This window comes from Ceratotherium simum, chromosome 34, assembly GCF_057802395.1.
Source record: "Ceratotherium simum simum isolate JZ-2026a chromosome 34, ASM5780239v1, whole genome shotgun sequence".
Taxonomy (NCBI): domain Eukaryota; kingdom Metazoa; phylum Chordata; class Mammalia; order Perissodactyla; family Rhinocerotidae; genus Ceratotherium; species Ceratotherium simum.
In genome coordinates, this window is record NC_141933.1 from 32,568,376 (window position 1) to 32,587,739 (window position 19,364).

The following is a 19,364-nucleotide window of genomic DNA, read 5'->3' on the forward strand; positions in this document are numbered from 1 at the left end:
ATAACTTGCCGGTGGAAGGGGCAGCTGGAGAAAAAGACGATCCTTGAGAAGAAAGACAACCTTAAAAAGAAGGAGCACAGATCATGAAGAACCTTGTCTTCCATGCTAAGGAGCTATAGGTGATGGAGAGTCTCTGAAGGGTTTTAAACAGAAAATCAATATAATTATATTTGTATTTTAGAGAAATTACTCAGGCAAATTTGTGAAGGATAAACTGGAAAGGAACAATAAGGGAAACATTAGTTGAAAGACTACTGCAATAGTCCAGTAATAGTGGATCAGAGCCCGAGCAAAGGCAGTAGGAAGGGAACGAAGCCCGGAGCACCGATTACCAACAGGCAGCTCAAGGGAGGACCCCAGACCTTGGTGAGGAGGGAGGGAAGGAAGGAACTGACACAATTATGCTTCTCGCTTGAAAAACTGATAGCTCAATGAGAATAGGGAAAAAAAAAAACCAGAAAGAGAATTGAGAGGAAAAATCGAACTCAATTTTAGACATGATTAGTTTGAGGTGCTTTGAGACTTAGCCTGTGTTCCCTGAAATGTAGAATCTTAAAGGCAGGCCTATACTCAGGGAGTTTACTTGGGAAGTTATCCCAGGGGGCAGGAGTGAGGGACACGGGGAATAAGGAAAGAGGGAAAAGCAATTAATAAATGTAGAGGAATGATGGAATTAAAAATTCACCATTTGGCAACAATCATAAGTAATTCAAACAAGAATTATCAATGGATGCAAAAACTAGTGGGTGAAAGTTTAAGGAATAACAGGCTATTATTGTTGGGAGACAATTCACCATGGGTCTCTCATGTTTCTCCACGTCTTACAGGCAAGGACACTAACTGCCTTTGTTCTGGAGTCTCTTTTCAAAGATATTTGTATACTGAACATCCTTGGAAGACAGAGATAGTCTTCCTCCTGAGCAAGGGCAGGTTTGATGTCCAGTATAATAAAGATAATGACTCTCTCTTGGGCAAATGTCAGGCAGGCTTACTGCCCCTTATAAAAGATTTGAGTTTCCTAAGCCTGGGGTTCCTCTCCTACAACGCAACGCACCTCTTTTTGTGCAGGAGTCACCTGGCCCTGTTCACATACCCTGTGGCAACTGAGCTGGGGAACCAGGGCAAATACTGACACACGGACTACTGTTACTGCTATGAGTAAGAAAGTCCTTTATCTCTGATCCAAGAGTCTCCTATCTTCTGCCAGCATCCATGGCTCATTTGTTAGCTTGCAAGACCCTGCACAGCTCTTGACAACAACACAGTTTCAAAGTACAGCCCCACCAGACACACATTAATCCAAAGGAAGAAACCAGTAGATGCCACCTTAACCAAGTGACCAATGTTAAAATCACTAGTAACAGCATATAGCAACATCATGTGCCTTCTGATATGATGTACTGAGAGGAATACATTTTACTGTGATTTCTAAGCACAAAAAAACAAATTCCAACTGAAGGCCATTCTACAAAATAACTGGCAGTATTCTTCAAAACATCAATGTTAGGAAACAACTGAGGAACTTTTCAGATTACAGAAAACTAAAGAGAAATAAAAACTGAATAGTTTTTATGGCCCGGTGGTCTAGTGGCTAAGTTTGGCACACTCCGCTTCGGCAGCCAGGGTTTGGTTCCTGGGGGGCAGACCTACACCGCTGACAGCGGCCAAGCTGTGGTGGCGACCCACATACAAAATAGAGGAAGACTGGCACAGATGTTAGCACAGGGCCAATCTTCCTCAGCAAAAAATCCCAAAAACTGAATAGGTCTTTGCTTTTAGGGAAAATATTAAAGGTAAAGGGACATCTCTGCAACTTACTCCCAAAAAATTCAGGAAAAAAATACAGATATAGAGAGAATAGGTAAACACAAATGGGGTAAAACACTAACATCTGAAGAATCTAGGTGAAAGATATATGGGAATTCTTTGTACTATCCTTGTTAACTTCTGTGGGCCTGAATTTTAGTCAAGTGATGCGAATGAACTGTTGAGTATCTTAGGCATGGCCCAGATCACCTAAAATCTAGAATTGTCAGACACACTCGTCCCTGGGATCATCTGCCAGCATTAATAAAAAAGTATTCATAAGCAGTGAGCGGAAACCTTTTCATTTAAAAGCATTACTTAATTCACAGTAGTTTTTGGCCATTATGTAATTTCTTCAATCAATAGAGACTAAAAGTAGAATTTCACTATGCAGTCCAATAAATTTGACAATAAAAAGGCCTTTTCATTCTTGAAAAGACAGAGAGCCCCAGTAATAGTCCACACAAGGCTCTAAAACAGGAATTAGAAATGGAACTACGTAACTAGCAATATTCAGACAACAAAAGGTAGTTTCCAGTCACACTTTCATTTCTCAATTACTCTGTTTAAAGTGTGTATTTATAAAACACAAAATAACATGTCCTCTTAGAAATAAAAGACAGGCTACACTAGAAAATAAGTTTTCAATGTGAATAGTAAATAAGTTTAAACTCTCTTCATTGGCCATTTAAATCTCAATATTTTAAATATCTATATCATTAACAGATTATCTGACCACTATTCTTTTTTTTTTTTTTTTTTTTTTTTTTGGTGAGGAAGATCAGCCCTGAGCTAACATCCGTGCTAATCCTCCTCTTTTTGCTGAGGAAGACCGGCTCTGAGCTAACATCTATTGCCAATCCTCCTCCTTTTTTCTCCCCAAAGCCCCAGTAGATAGTTGTATGTCATAGCTGCACATCCTTCTAGTTGCTGTATGTGGGACGCGGCCTCAGCGTGGCCGGAGAAGCAGTGCGTCGGTGCGCGCCCGGGATCCGAACCCGGGCCGCCAGCAGCGGAGCGCGCGCACTTAACCGCTAAGCCGCGGGGCCGGCCCTGACCACTATTCTATCCAGGAAATTACTTACACTAAAAATTTCACATAAGAAACAATTTCACATAAATGACCCACCACATATTGTAAAGCTTCATAAAATAAACCTGCTGTCCAAGGTGCCTACAAAACATTTATCTGAAAACACTCAAGTCTTGGGTATCTTCCAGCAGTATTGTGAACAAAGCATCAAGGGAATGTGTCGACTATAACACAAACCAGCGTGTTAAATAACAAGCTTCATCTGACTTAGCAAAACGTTCCAACTTTTGGAACAGAAAATGACCTGCTGGACATTTCAAAGCTGCCAGAAATCACCCTGCCAATACAAATCTTTACTTTAGAAAGGCTAGAAAAGAGTTAATTAAAAACAGTACTTAAGGAAGCCGGCCCGAGGCGTAGTGGGTAAGTGTGCACGCTCCGCTGCTGGCGGCCCCGGTTTGGATCCCAGATGCGCACCGATGTACCACTTGTCAGGCCATGCTATGGCAGTGCCCCATATAAAGTGGAGGAAGATGGGCATGGATGTTAGCCCAGGGCCAGTCTTCCTCAGCAAAGAAAAAAAGAGGAGGATTGGCGTGGATGTTAGCTCAGGGCTGATGTTCCTCACACACACACAAAAAAACTACTTAAGGGTTATTCTTACTAAAGCATATAATTCTCTAGATTTTTTTAAAGCTATATAAAATCAAAACTCAGAAATGGAAACACTGGCAGAAAAGTTGACTAAAGATAAAAGATCACCTGAAGTAAACTTTAACAATTCAAATCTAGTTTAAAAAACTTAAGTACAAAAGAAAATTTTATTTAAATTCGTCATACAATATCAGTACTAATATCTACCAACAAACTGTTAGAAAAAGTGAACAGTTTTATAACTCTGGGTTATGAACAACTCCCTGAATAGAAAACCGAATGAATTACTTTCTACTTTATAGGAAATCTGTCCCAAAAGAACCATCACGAAACTTTTATTTCTTATAAAAAATCCATGCAACTAACTTTTAGGCAAAGATAAGTATGAAATATTAAAGACTAAGAAGGCAAGTCAAATGCTCCTGACCAGAGCACTTCCTGACTAATCCACCTCTGAAACAACCGCTCTGACCAACAGAGGAAGCTGAATCCTAGATTAATAATTTGATTAAATGTCCATTGCTGACAAAGCAATATAAAGGAAAAAATTCTGACCAATAAGATTTTTCTAAGAGATATTGGTTTCAAGTTCTAAATGAACATTTATAGAATCAAAGGTCAAGTTCTACAAAACTTTTCAAAATTATGGGCTATCCTAAATAAATAACTTATAGATTCTCATTTTGTATTTCCAATAGTCCAACATTCTACATTCATAACTGAAAGGGAACTATCACTCCAGAATAATGTATATCATAAAAATTAAAAGTCTGAAAACCAGTGAGGTGAGAACAGTAGCTGCCTCCCCCACACACACCCACATCCACACAAATAACAGTTTTGCCTTTGTAAGAGGTGAAAAGACAAATATTTACAGCTACATAAGCTTGATTAGAGTACTTTTAGTTTCGAAAAATCTCTATGAAAGACATTTTAGGGCTTGAAAAAATAAACTGCAACAAAAAAAGTCAACTACTTGTTCTTTCCAAATTCTGTTAAGATCCTATCTGGTTCTGATGTGAACCAGATAAGATCTACACTGCTAAATTCAAAGTTTTGGGTTTTCCTACAATTATGTTCTCTCTCTACTTATATTTCAGTTGCCAGATACGCCACTTTGTATAAATGCTCTTTTTTAGGAATTTAGTGAAGTAGCTTCAAAAACCTTTCTAATGTAGAAACACTCTGTTTTTTAAGTTTCAAATTTTAACTGCCATCTCTATCTTGTAAACTGAGGATGGTCTTCCACAATGGCTTCACAATCCTGTGCTTCAGGAAACTATGGTATCTAGTCAGAAACAACAGAAGGAACAGAACTGAGAATATGTTAAGAAACACACAGATCTCTTTCTTATTCTCATGACAGATTTGAGGAAGGGGACAGGGCAGAGATTTACAACAGGTCTCCTTAGGAAAGCCAGGAAACAACTAAAGAACAATGTAATACATAAAGACCTAAAGAAGAAAGAAAACACGCAGCTTCTCCAAAGAGTATTCTCAAAGAAAGGATGCTGTATCCTAGAAATCTGTTACAACTGTTCTGTGTGGTTCTGACAACCTCTAATCATTAACTTTTTAAAGTTAGACATTGTTGGGTTGCTTGTAATAAGCTGTAAACTAAAACTGCACATTGATACGGACTTAGCTAGGGTCACATAAATATTTCTTTTTTTTTTTTTTTTTTAAGATTTTATTTATTTATTTTTCCCCCAAAGCCCCCAGTACATAGTTGTCTGTCATAGCTGCACATCCTTCCAGTTGCTGTATGTGGGACGCGGCCCCAGCATGGCCGGAGGAGTGGTGCCTCGGCGCGCACCCGGGATCCGAACCCGGGCCGCCGGCAGCGGAGCGCGCGCACCTAACCGCTAAGCCACGGGGCCGGCCCCACATAAATATTTCTTTCTTCTACTACAAGCCCACAGAAACACTGAAAATTTTTTTTTACATTAGTGTACAAAGCCACACTGCCATACACGATACTGAAAATTATATGTATCAGAAATACAATAAGAAAAACTTATTCAGATTCTGTCTGAAGCGATTTTTTTTAAACGCCATCAACATATAAAAAAATTAAAAGATGATTACAAAAGTTTAATTCAGTTTGAAGTTGCCTAAGTAATGGCTAACAGCTAACACACTTGAAGTTCAAAATTAAGGCTATAGCTATTGATCCCACGGAATAAAATAAAGAAAAATACACTAAATCATTTGCCTGAAAACGACCACAAAGTAGTTACAGTTTACTGATGAGAAATTCTCAGATAACTAAAAATTTCTTATTGGCCAAAATTGACCTCTTGGCATTTTTCAGGCATTTGCATGAGAAGCTAGGTAGAATCTCAGACACAAAAGTAATGATTATATATTAATTATATATGATGAATATACCAAAACAGTTCTTTTATAACAATGTTAACACTTAAAATGTCATTTATTCATCGAAACCTCACAAACTGAAATAGTAAAAATTATCACTAAGCCATTATCATTACCTGGAATCAGAGTGCTAGAATGGGTAAGACCAGACTAATATGGGAAGTTTAACATATTTTGCCATAAAAACATGAAAAGATACACATTGTTCACTCCAGGAAGAGGTAGAATTTCAGTATGGCAATCATTTTCAAATTACTCAACTACATTAAATTACAAAATATTCAGAAAAAAACATTTCCTTCTAGTCTCTCTAATGTACATTTTATTATATGTTTATAATCATAATACATGTATAACTTGATATGCCAATTTGTTCTCTTTAGAATATCTTTATTATTTTTTTTTTTTAAAGACTTTTATTTTTTGCCCCCAAAGCCCCAGTAGATAGTTGTATGTCACAGCTGCACACCCTTCTAGTTGCTGTATGTGGGACTCAGCCTCAGGATGGACAGAGAAGTGGTGCCTCGATGCGCACCCGGGATCCGAACCCAGGCCGCCAGCATCGCAGTGCGCGCACTTAACCACCAAGCCACAGGGCCGGCCTTTTTATTATTTTTTAATAGCAGCATAATATTCTACCATATGTGAATTTTATAATTTGCTGGACTGTTTTTTTCCAATTTTTTTCACTGTATTTATATAAAGTTGTAATGAACATTTTCATATAAATAACTTTCGTACATTCTTAATTCTTCTTAGTAGAAAAACAGAAATGAGTGAAGATACGGAAGAAATACAAAAAAAATGAACATATTTGGAAATAATCAATTCAGTTTGAGCTACCTGCAGGTGAAAAATACGGAGATCGATACCTCGAAAGATGAGCTGAAAGCTCAGAACTGAGGGGATCCACCACAGATGCAATTATCTGCATGAGTATAGACATAAGCTGTGAAGGAAAGGAATCTACTGAGAGCCCAGTGGGAGTGACTGTCACTTGGCGCCCAGAGCTAGACTGCTGAGGGCGAGCCATGGACAGAGGGTCACAGAGAGACTCGAGGCCACATTTAAGAAGTCTGGAAGAAAGAGAAAGGGAAGACAGGGCCATACACTTAAGGAGGCACAATTAAACGACAGCTGCTTCAGATCCCAGATACGCGGCCACTTTAAAAGGCTGAAGAAAAAGGGCCAAGAAAAAAACAGAAGTTTAAGTTATTGGGCAAGCTCAAGATGCTGAAAACCATAGTTTGGGATGAAATCCACAATAAGAATAGGAGGTAATCTTGGAGAGAAGGAGATGTTTCTTTCCTTGAGAGAGGAGTGGAAACACAAAGTGCGTACTGGTGGGAGTTATGTTCAGAGGTAGAGGGCTGAACATCTGGAGGAGGTTCACACCTACCGACCTCCACGGAGGCGAGTTACAGAGGTGAGGGCAGAGCGGAGTTTTGAGAAGTCCAATGTGTAAGTGCTCGGTCAGGTGCCCGTCACGGCCTCAGCACAGATGCTATACTTTGATTAAAGGATATAAGGAGAGTACAGCATGCCTGCCTCTGACCACTTTTATAATAATAATATATTTGATTCCCCAACGTCCATCGGGCACTTCAGAGGATATAAAAATCTTTAAGACATGGTCTCTAACCTGAAGGAACAGTTCAGATACTATTTTATATTTTTAAATGTAACCCTTTCCCCAAAAGGTAACATATTAAATTACCTTCTAATAGGTTATAAATTGAGGTATTTCATTTTCTTCCAATCAGATTAACGGGAAACAATTTCAAGCTGGATATACCTTCAGATGTGAGCGACTTTATAGAGATTTTGCAAGTTACAGAGTAACCACTAGGATACTTGCAGAAAGGCCACACCAGGCTTACACAGAGCAACTCACAAGGCAAACATCCCAACTATTTTCTACTGAAAAGCTACTGGCAAACCAATTCTGTTCCAGTCCCTACACCCTCGGTTTCCATACAAAATTCAATTTTAAATACACATAAAACATCAAAACGTCACCAAATTGTCACATTTCCTTAAGAATATATCATGTACAAAAAAAAACAACAAAACATGTCATACACAATTGAAACAGGGTCAGTGCAACACAGTACTTGCCCTTTGCATAACTGCTTTAAGGACCCCAACATACTTTTGATTTACATATATAAAGGACACAAATAATATCCCTTCGGTATAGCGGTTTCAAATAAGTTATAGCTCACAATTGTAATATTCTTAAAAGTACCTTAAAATGGAATGCTATCTATACCCTGTTTTCACCTTCTATTTTCCTTCCACAGATAGGCATAGGATGAGGTCCGGACAGCTCTGCATTCCATATTTAGAAGAATGGCAATAGTCTAGTTAGAAAAGGCAAAACTATTAGAATTTTCTCAAGCAATGCGAGAATTGTTTTATGCAGAAGGAAAATCCACGAGAGAACAAGGCAACTGGATTATTAACCACGTTTGAGAGATATGACCTTCCCCTTGATTGAAATTAACACACAGCAGGTCTCTATAAAGTGCTTAAGATTATTAAACTGGTTAGACTTGATGGAGAAGCTTATCACAAAAATAAAATTTATAAAATTTTTGTTCACATTTTCAAATGAATTTGGCTTTTTTTTTTGGCAAATTTTTTTTGGCTTTAAACACTACAAGGAGAGCAGTGACTATTAACCCACAAGTTTAAGAAGCTGAACTATTCCTGATATTTTAAATATTATCTACCTAAATATTTTATATTTAACAAAATGAAATAGTCTTAAGACACCTGAACATGCTATATTTAAATTATTTTTCTCAGGCAGTGTTTTCCAACTCACACACACATATACAAATATGAAAGAAAATTTACAGTACTTAGCTAATGTCACCTACTACATGCTCAAAGCAGGGACCATGTCTTACTCTCTTCATAGCACAGTACCTTGCCTAGTGGACACTCAAATATGTACTAAATAAAATAGCTTTCATACACATGTTTTATAGTTCTACCTGCCATAATAAAATTTCATTTATTTGTGGTCCGAGTCTATGATCCAGCTACAAAAAAATATTTCAAGTATACTAACCAGATTAAAAATCTAATATTTTTTAACCCAATACTATTATCTAACTTAAAATACAAAACTGCAACTAATATACTGCAGAAATACTCGTATTGTCTCCACTGAAACTGATTACAAGTTGACCCAAAACATGTTTTTGTTTTGTTTTATGTTGAGAATGCAGTGAAGCACAGCATCATAGCTATAGGCTATACGGCACATAACCTGTAATTTTCATTGTTATTTTATGTCTCTATACCCTATTTAATCTCAATAGAGATTGCAATAAATTACATATTTAAAGCTCTCAGAAGTATTAATTTAAGTTATACTTAGAAGAAATGTCTCTGGAAAGTCAGGTTCAATTTTCAATATGTTATCACCTTATCTAACTTATTAACTATTTAAGACTGTAGCATTATGTATCTCAAGTCATATAGTTTACCAAACCTACAAGACTCTCATTCTATTATTAAACAGATAATAATCAAAATATAACCAAATGAAATTTTTAGGCCTTTAAATAACTGCTTTATAGGCTAGGAAACATTTGCTAAGCAAGTTATTTTCTGCAAAAGTTTCAGTGTTTATACTATTTTTTTAATGTATTTTGTTTAATTTATGAGTAATATGCAACAAAGTAGGGGGAAGCTGAAGAATTTCAAGTTAATACAAATGTTTTTAGCAAACCAAATACTTTTTTTTTTTAATTTCTAAAATGTAATAATTGGCTAGTCAAATGTGGTCAAGTTTTATATTTTCTATCAAATCTTAAAGACAATATTCTTGGTAAGCCATACGTAATTAAATTTATAATAAATGGCTACAAAATTTTAAACAGAGGAGGGAGTGACTCATATTTGGTTCATCTGATTATCTCAATATCTATCAAATCTAAACAATATTTTTCCAATTAGAAAAAGTGTTCCAGGGCCAGCCCCGTGGCTTAGCGGTTAAGCGCGCGCACTCTGCTGCTGGCAGCCCGGGGATCAGATCCCGGGCGCGCACCGAAGCACTGCTTCTCTGGCCATGCTGAGGCCGCGTCCCACATACAGCAACTAGAAGGCTGTGCAACTATGACATACAACTATCTACTGGGACTTTGGGGGGAAAAAAAATAAATAAAAATTAAAAAAAAAAAAAAAAAGTGTTCCAGCAGCATTGACAATTATGCAAAATAAAAAAGAATTTATCTGACCACCCCTGGGAATCCTTTATTTTCAATGTGACCAAGAGTTATACTAAAGAATGGGTCTTTCACAATTTAGATCATTACCTAAAGCAAATAGTACAGTTCAAGGAGCAAAGTAAAAATTATATTTCCCTTTCTTATTCTTCTCTAAATCTCCACTTCTTTTAGGTGTAATCTTTTTGTTTAAAAAACAAAATGACAAACCAGCAAAGAAAACACAACCTGAAAAATGTATCTGGAAATCTAATCTTTAAAAGAAGAAATGTTTATCTCAGAAGGTAAAAATGGGACTGCGACTCAGAGAAGTCTGAGTTTTAATTCAGTCTGAAAAACCTAGACTCTTATTTTATGTGCACCGTAGTTTTATTTTAAAAGATCTCCAGAAATTAAAAATATTCCTATAAATCAAACTCATTTTAATAGCAATAATATATTCTATGCTCTTCACACTTCTGATTTCAAGTTAGACCTGAGATTTTTTTTTAACTGTATATAGAAAGTTTATCTTCCCTAAATTCCTAAGGAAAACTCTTTTATATTGAAGAAACAAAAGACACAAAGAGATAGGGAGGCAAGGGGAGAAAAAAGAATTTAAAAAACTGGTCAAGGAGGATAAACAGATACCATTTCACCAGACTGGTCATTTAGCAGGTGTTACGGCAAATTCTTAATCTTTCCCCCACCCTACCACAATACTTGAACATTTAAGTCAAAACAGTTTTTTAAGTCTCCAAAATCCAACTAAACCAACCTCTTCCCCAACTATGGCCCAGCTTCCTCTACCTCACCTGCCCACTACCTTCCCTCACACTCAGTCTCCTGCAGGAAGGAAAAATGCTCACTCTTTTAGAAAATTAGAGAAATTGTTTGGCTCAAAGTAACAAAATACATTTAAGGTAAAAAATATTGTCCTTGGTTTGCTTTTCAAAGACTTTCTGTTGGAAAAAGGCAGCTTTGTAAAGTACAGACTACTATATATAAAAGACAAAGTAAATAAGTTTAATGACTTAACTGTCCCCAAACCACAAATGCCACCCTAAAAACACAGTATTTCCAATCCTCACCTAGTTCTTTTCATTTTCACACAAGCTAAAGATCAGAGGCTCTAGGTCCCTAGCACAACAGGGGCATGCCTCAGAATCAAGGTGACATGTCACCTTGTGTAATGACACGGCCCAAGTACCAACTGAGAACAGCCTGATCTGCTCAACAGGTCAAGGTCTAAGTTGACAAACATTTAGGTAAAATGTTTAACATACATCCTCCAAATCTGTCTTTTAGCTTGATCTCAACAGTGATTAAGATAAGGTCCAAAACAACAGCTACGACAAAGCTACAGAAGCAGCACACTAATTATTACCTTGTTTTTCCCCCAAACCACTCTTAATTACACCAATCCAACCAAAAGAAGTAGACTGTATTTCCTTAAGCTGGCCACGTACGTGCTTTGACTACCCTGAAAACCTCCTCTGATTCAAATCTTCTACTCCAAAGATATATCCCTATTCAACGTATAAATGCTTAAAGGTAACAGGCAAGATATATTTGTTAAGCAGCTGGATCCAGAACCAGTAAGGACATTTAAAATAATTTCTTTAGACTTACATTTGTATCATACAGAAAGAGTTACCCACAACAAACTTTTCAACAAGTTGTGGGAGGGGAGACCAGCATCTTTAAAAAAGTAATGAAATACACTGATAGACTCCTCCATTTGAACAAAGTTCTAGTAGTCCGTCTTCAGATGTAACTTCCAAGTTAAACATATCACATCGGAAGTCTCAACTTCAGATATTAGGAAATTAGGACAGCTGCAAACCCAGAAATTTTACATGAACATTTCTTTTGGCAGCAACAATACAATCATATAGCAAGTTATTTTGTGTCCTCTAATAGTTAAGAGGCAAGAATAATTCCGGCAGGATATTTTATTTTACTTATTTTTTTTTTGTGAGGAAGATCAGCCCTGAGCTAACATCCATGCTAATCCTCCTCTTTCTGCTGAGGAAGACGGGCTCTGAGCTAACATCTATTGCCAATCCTCCTCCTTTTTTTTTTTTCCCTCAAAGCCCCAGTAGATAGTTGTATGTCATAGTTGCACATCCTTCTAGCTGCTGTATGTGGGACTCGGCCTCAGCACGGCCGGAGAAGCGGTGCGCACCCGGGGTCCGAACCCAGGCCGCCAGTAGCAGAGCGTGCACTTAACCGCTAAACCACGGGGCCGGCCCTGGCAGGATATTTTAAATACGGAGAGTTTCAAAGCTCCTTAGAACACCCTTAAATCTAAATATTGCCATAACATCTTTTCATCTCCAAACTCAAACGTAAAGCTGCAATGGAAACTACATTTTGTACGCCTTTGAATTAACCACCAGTAACGCAATTCTAATCTACATATGATCACCCTGGGTGGAATGCCCCAATGAGAAGCACAGTGAACAAGTTAACTTCAAAATTACCAGAATAAGTCCTTCTAAGATTCAAATGGAAAATAACATGCAAACAAGTATTCCATTCAATGGATGTGAAACAGGTTTGGGAAACTGCATTCTGAAATTTACATTTTCCCCTTCTTCCCTTCCATAGATATGCCTTCAGTGTTCTTGCAGAACCAAATATTTAAAACAAAAGCTCAATCAGAAAGTTCATTTGACAGCTGTTGCTATTTTAAGTTACCAGGGGAAAAAAAAGGCTTTCAATACCTTGTATTAAACAAATACTTCTGTGTCCAGCTATACTAGCTACAGCAATCTACCTCTGTAATTTGCACCTTATTTTATCGTACCCCATGACAGAGCACCCAAAAAATTAAAGTAGTATGATCTGAAGCTTCTTTTCAAGCACATTTACAAGAATTATCTCATAAAAAACCATCTACTTTTATGTGTCTCTAAAACTCCATGTCCAGAAGCCAATGAGTAGTTTATAAGCAAGATAATGACTAGTTCAGTGGAAAAGGTATTATGACAATAAACTAAGACTGGCTCACCACGTTATGATCTGCTTGCCTAATACGTATGTTTACCTACTGTAGTCAGCAATGACCGAATATAAATTTGAAACATTTAATGGCTAGTTCTGTTCTAGATTTTAAGTTCATCTTACCTTTTGAAAACAATCTAAGGCTGTCCACAAATTTTTTTTTAAGAAAATATATTCTCTAGACTAGAAAAAATTAAAGAACAAATTAAACTGTTATTCCGTTTTCCCATAAGTACAAAAAAAAACAATGAAATGTCCAAAATCTCAAATATTTCAGCACACCTCTACCTTAACACAAATTCAAAACAAATAAGTTTCAAAAATAAAAGAAAAATAAACCTCAAACAGGCTGAGCATTATATTTCATAAATAAGAGTTCCCTACAGTTTATAAATGCACCCACAAATATACCCAAAAATGCCTTGTTGATTTAAAAGTAAAGAACTTTATTTGTTTGGTTACATTTCAATTACCGTTATGTGGCATGAAGGCATAATGTAACCAATAAAACCATGAAAACTATTTTTTTAAAAGGTCAGTCATGTTTTGTTTACTTATATACTAAGTTTAATCATGACCTATCAAAACCTTACGGCTCACTGTATAAAATTAGCACTGCACTTGCAAACACAAGCAGAATCTAGACTTATCAAACATATGGTGAGGTTCGCCCAGTTTCTGAAAAATTAAATGAGAAATGTAGGATTATGTAAAATGCTTTAGTTTTACAAAACAAAAAACCCACAGATCCTGCTCAAAAGTTTTCATCAAAAATTTGATCAAAAAGGGAACCTCTTAAAATTTTAAAGCGACCAGCAATTAAAACTGTAGAATAAACCGAAAAGGTTTGAATACAAGTACTTCCACCTCAGAAGCTACAGCTAACAAGCAAATATCCAAAACAAAACAAAAAAATCAGCCGATCTCCAAACTACTAGAAGGTTCACAAAAGCACAAGCACAGGCTGCTTTACCAGCTAACTCTCCGGGCCCTGCACCCGGAGACGCCCAAGCTGACAACAGAGCCAACCAGGAGCTCCCCCGTAAACTGGACGATAATCTGAAAAACTTCACTGTCGCTAAAGCTGCTTACAATCAGAACCAGCGAACTGACAGGTGGAAAAATAAATTCTAACAGAGCAGCAAGAGGTTGTGAAAACACGGTTCAAGGACCTAACGTGTTCCGACTCCCCTGTCACAGGGCCAAGGTAATGGATGCGCACGGCCGCCAGCGCAGCTGCTCGGGCAGCGATAAGCCCGGGCAACAGCAGGCCCGCCGAGCCACGTACCATTGTACCACGGCCGCCTCCCGCCCGCAGGACAACAGACGCGCTCCTCCGCAGGCTCCCCGCGACCGCCGCGCGCGGGAGGCGGGCGCCCGGAGCGAGGAGCCGGCCACAGCTGGGCGCGCGGCCGCCACGCCTTCCTGGGCCGCGAGGGACGCAGGGGGACGCGGGCGGCGGCTCACGTTTCTCCCCGGCGGTCACCCGCGCGCTCGTCCCCAGGGCTGCCCCCTCCGCGCCGCAGGCCCGGCGCTCGGGGCGCGCGGGTGTGTTCGCGTCTGTTCCCCGAACGAGCGGGCGGAGGTCCCCGGAGTGACGGCCCAGGCCGCGGGGGGAGGCCCGGGGGACTAAACAAAACTTCTGTTGCCGGGAAGAGCCGTTGCGCAACCCTGGCAGGGAGGCCGGGCCGCCGGCCCGAGCGCCGATTCCCGGAGGCCGCGCCACCGCGCGCAGGGACCCCGCGCAGCCCCGCGTCCCGGGGCCTCGGGCCTGGAGCCGCCGCCTGGGGCCGGGGCGGAAACGCGGACGCGGGGCTGCGGCCGGGGCGCAGGGCGCACGGCGGGCGCCCCCCGGGGTGCGGGCCGCGGTCCGGAGGAGGGCGCTGGCCCCGGCCGCAGGCCCGGCCGACCGAGCCGGTGCCCCGCGCTCGCCGACCCTTACCTTCCTAGAGGCCCGCGCTCTCCGCTCCTCGGGCGGCCGCAGCCCTGAGCATGTCCGGGGGGTGCGGGGCCGTGTCGGGGACGGGAGCCAGGCGCTCAGCAGGCGGCACCACCCAGCCCGGGCTCAGCCCCTCTCCGCGGCCGCTGCCATCTTGTCCCGGCGGCTGGAAGGAAACGGCCGGACACCCTCCCCCGCCCGCTGCTGCTGCTGCTGCTCTGGCTGCCGAGCGCCGGGCCCGGCTCCCTCATCTTCCTTCCCGGGACGCGGGGTGGGGACGGCGGGGCTGGGCGGGGGGGCGGCCGGCCTCCGACTGCCGGGCCTACGCGCGGCGCGCGGCGCGGGGCCCGCGGCGCTGGGGGCCCATTCCCGACGCCGCCGCGCGAGGGGAGGAGGCGGAGGACGGCGCGGAGGCGGCGACGGCGCCCGGCTCGCCTCCTCGGCTCGGCTCCTCGGCTGGCCGCGCTGCGGGCGCTCGTCACCCGGCCGGGGCGCCGCCGCCCTCTCGGCCCCTCCTCCGCGCGCGCCCGCCCGCCCGCCGCCTCCGCAGCGCCCCCGCCCGCCCGCGAGGCCCCGCCCCGGCCCGCCCGCCGCAGCCGCGCCCTGGGGCTCCGCGCCCGCCGCGAGCTCCTCCCGCCCAGGAAGCGTCCGCCCGCGCCCCGCTGCTGCCCCCAACCTCAGTCCCGGCCCGCGCCGCCAAAAAGATATATTTAAAAAAAGATCGTGACCCCCAAGAACGGAGAAAAATGCGGAAGCAGGATTTCACAGGCCTTCGAGATCCCGTAATCCTAGTTTCCCCTTCCACCGCTTTAGGATCCCTTTCTTGGCGGTTTTTTTTAAAGGTGCAAAAATAAGGAAAGGGGAAATGCTTAGTCAAGTGAACCATCCCAATCCAAAATAGGTCCTTCCCGCCCCCTCATCCCAGGGAGTCAAGGGAAATGTAAAATTAGGTTAAAGAACGGGGAAAAGGCCCTCTTGGAAATTTTCCAAGAGCATCTATCTCTGTGGTCCAAATCCCCGTAAACGTGAAGTTCACCCCTCTCTGCGTTGGTAATTCTCCATCGAAGGATTCCACTCCTAGAGACTAGTTACCTCCCTCCTGGAGACGAGGAAATCAACGGAATGGCCCATCTCAGACAACGTAATCATAGAACCATAGAATTGTAGAGACGAAAGAAACTGAGACATCCTTAGTCCAAACTCTTAAGATAGAACAGGGGTTCAAAGAAACTTAGGTGACCTGCCCAAGGTTATACAGCAAAGCCCTGGTCTGCGCTACTTCTCTCCTTTTCCCTAGGAAACAACTGACCTTCTAAGTACCTATCATTCAGAGTTAATTTTTTTTAAGATATTCGTTTCCTCTGTTTCCTTTTGTTCTGAATTAATGTTTAACCTTTTGGGAACAGCCTTCTCTGCGGATTCCAAGTGCCCTTTCTTTGTTCCCTTGATAATCCTCCCTGGGAGGACTGAATCTACCATGTAGGTATTTATCCCCAGACATTTTCGGTTGCAGTAACTAGGGCAGGGCAAAGGGAGTGGCAAATGGCTGCATATTTAATACTACACATTTATTCCCGGCTGCTTTTCAAACTGGGAGAAGTATTTTGAAGGATGCCTTTAAAAGAGAAAAGGATAGTATGCCCTGAGGCAGTTGGAAATAGCATTTTCGAATGACAGTTGTTCTCTTCAAGTTAGGGAGGATAACCAGTTGCAAAGGCTTCCAAAATAGAAAAACAAAACAATGACTGTCTCTCAGAGAGATAGCAGCATATTAGCCATTCCTTTTACTTAGTACTTTTAGTTACTTTTGATTTTTTTTTAAAAAGCAATAGTTAAAAGAACCAAAAAAGGATAAAAATATTACCCAAAGGAGAAAGTTACAATAATAGAATATTTAAATAAATAAATAGAATATTTAAAAAAAGAAATAGGGAAAATATTCCACTAGAACTTCAAATTTTCAGAACTTTTGCAAAACATTTCTCTAGGTCACCTCCAATGGGAGGCTTCCATTCTCCCTACTTGTGGCATTGCTACATCTATGAAGAAGCTGAAAGTGGGGGGGTGGGGGGGCAGTGGGGGGGTGTGGTTCTTTTTCCTTTCTATCTCTGACATTGGTACTCATTACACTATGAATTCCTGGAGGGGATTCTGTCATTTTTTTTTTTAACCATTGCATTGCCAGAGCCTAATAAACTGCCTGGTCTATAGTATATCCTTAGTAAGTGTTGCTAAATAAGTAAATGAACACTATTAATTCAAATCCTCCTCCACTTCATACCTATTGTGTTGTAACTTAATCTCTTTACCTCCAAATCTCTTCCCTCTCCAATCCATTCTGAACACCAACAGACAGATAAGTTTTCAAAGCCCCAGATTTAGCCATTTTATGAAGTTTGTAAAAAAAAAATGGAAAACTTCTCATAGTGTTAAGTTCTTGTTAAAAATGCAGACCACTAAATTGTATATGAAAAAAATTAAATTATGCATAAAAAGATGATAGCCAGAAAATTTAATAATCTTTTCATTCAAAAATATTATTTAAATACCATGTACCAGACACTATGCTGTGATCTGAGGATACAGTGGTGAATAGGGAGCACCTCTGAGCTTATACTCTCTCTAGAAAGTTGGCTATTATATAAGTAGTCAATTATAATATGCGTAAGCGCTATAAAAAAAGAGAAGTACTAGTTGCAATGAGGGGCTAGAACAGGAGGACACAGTGGGAGAGTGGGGAAGCCACAGAAAGCCTGGCTCATTTCTCATCCTCCAGGAGTCAGCTAACCTCTTGACTTCTCTGACTAAGCCGAGTTCCCATATATCGTTCCTTTGTAGCATTTTTCTCAGTTGCCATTTTATGTTTATTATCTGGTAGTTTGAGTAATGTCTACCTCTTCCACTAATCAGAAAGCTCCAGAAAAATGAAGAGCACATCTTGTTTGTCTTCCATTGTATCCCCAGCACTGAACAGTGATGCACAGCAGGCAATCAATAGCACCAGCCACACACTGGGCCCCTTGCTCAAAATTATTGAGGATTTCAAGTTGGTGACAGAACAGCATTAAACCCATCACGGGGACTTTCTGAGCAGGACTGTGTGCAACGGCACAGGTTAAGTGAGTGAATGAAAGTTGAGAGCTGAAGAATGTGTAGGAGTTAGCCCAAACAAAGAGAGAACACGAGGCAGAAGATAAGATATATGCAAAAGCCATGTAGAAAAAGGCGATAGAGAGTAGAATTTGAGAAACTGAAAGATAGTTTTTAGTCAGAGTGAGAGGATAAATCTAAGCGGAGGAGGGCAGGGGGGAAGCAAGGTGCCGGGTTGGGATTTAGGACCGCATTCTACCACCAGAGGAAGCTACTGAAGGATTTAGGGGGGACAACATGATCGAAGAAGCCATTGGCTTTGGGTGTGGAAACCATCTATTTTCCTTATTGCTACTTTTCTGTATTTTCCAAATTTTCCTTCCAATAACTTCCAATCTCATTCAGAGTGAAAGCTAAACGCTTTACAGTGGACCTAAAATGGTCTGTAAGACCTTACACAGAACTGACCCACAAGGAATTCACCTCTACTTTTTTCCTCCTCACTTCAGCCACGCTGTTCCTCAACTCGCCTCACTCCCCCCGCAGGTGCTCGGGTCTCCCTCCGCTTGGAACACTCCCTGAGCATCTCCTTTTCGAGTTCTTACTCAAATGTTAACCTTCTCAATGAAGCCCTCCCCAGCAGTAACCACCTGCACATACACATAAACTCTCTATTTTTATCTTTATCTTTCTCCTTAGGACTTACCACCATCTAAGATACTAGGGTATAGATCCCCCGACCAACTCCATCCCCCACCCACCCCCACCCCCACCCCCCGCCGCCAGAAAGTAAGCTTCCTGAGGGCAGGAATGTTTGTCTGTTTCATTCGCTGCTCTGTCCCCTAGAGCCTTGATCACTGCCTGGCATAGAAAAATAACTTAATACATGTTTGTAAAATGAAAGAATGAATTTTCTATGTAAGCAGTATGAAACCCTCCATGAACTCAGTCTGCAGTTACAATTGTTCGAGATCACCCAACAAAGATCTCTCTTTTAGGTCTTTCCCCAAACCCCACATCCCAAAATTCCTCCGTCCAAAGGAGGCCAGTGCTCCTCGCACTTACCTTGTGCTCGTCACTGCCCTTGTTCCTCATTGTACCGCACAGAGGTGTCAATAGGGAGGAATGGCCCTCCACAGCCTTAGCGATGTTGCTCATGCTTCTCCAAAGAAAAACCTCAGAATCTGGTCACAGAGCCTGTCAGCGATCCACACTCCCCTTCCTCAAGAAAGAC

General features: G+C 41.2%; 1 protein-coding gene across 5 annotated transcripts in view; it reads right to left on the reverse strand.

The window, feature by feature from the left end:
* Positions 1-19,364, reverse strand: part of HIPK3 (homeodomain interacting protein kinase 3) — a 96,285-nt gene extending 76,921 nt beyond the window's left edge. For 2 of the 5 annotated variants that reach the window (XM_087423160.1, XM_087423161.1), the window contains exon 1: positions 15,044-15,428. The gene's annotated coding sequence lies outside the window, so the exon portion shown is untranslated. Of the gene's footprint in view, positions 1-15,043; positions 15,429-19,195 lie in introns of those variants that run through there. The other 3 variants (XM_087423162.1, XM_087423163.1, XM_087423164.1) reach the window with 3 other exon arrangements.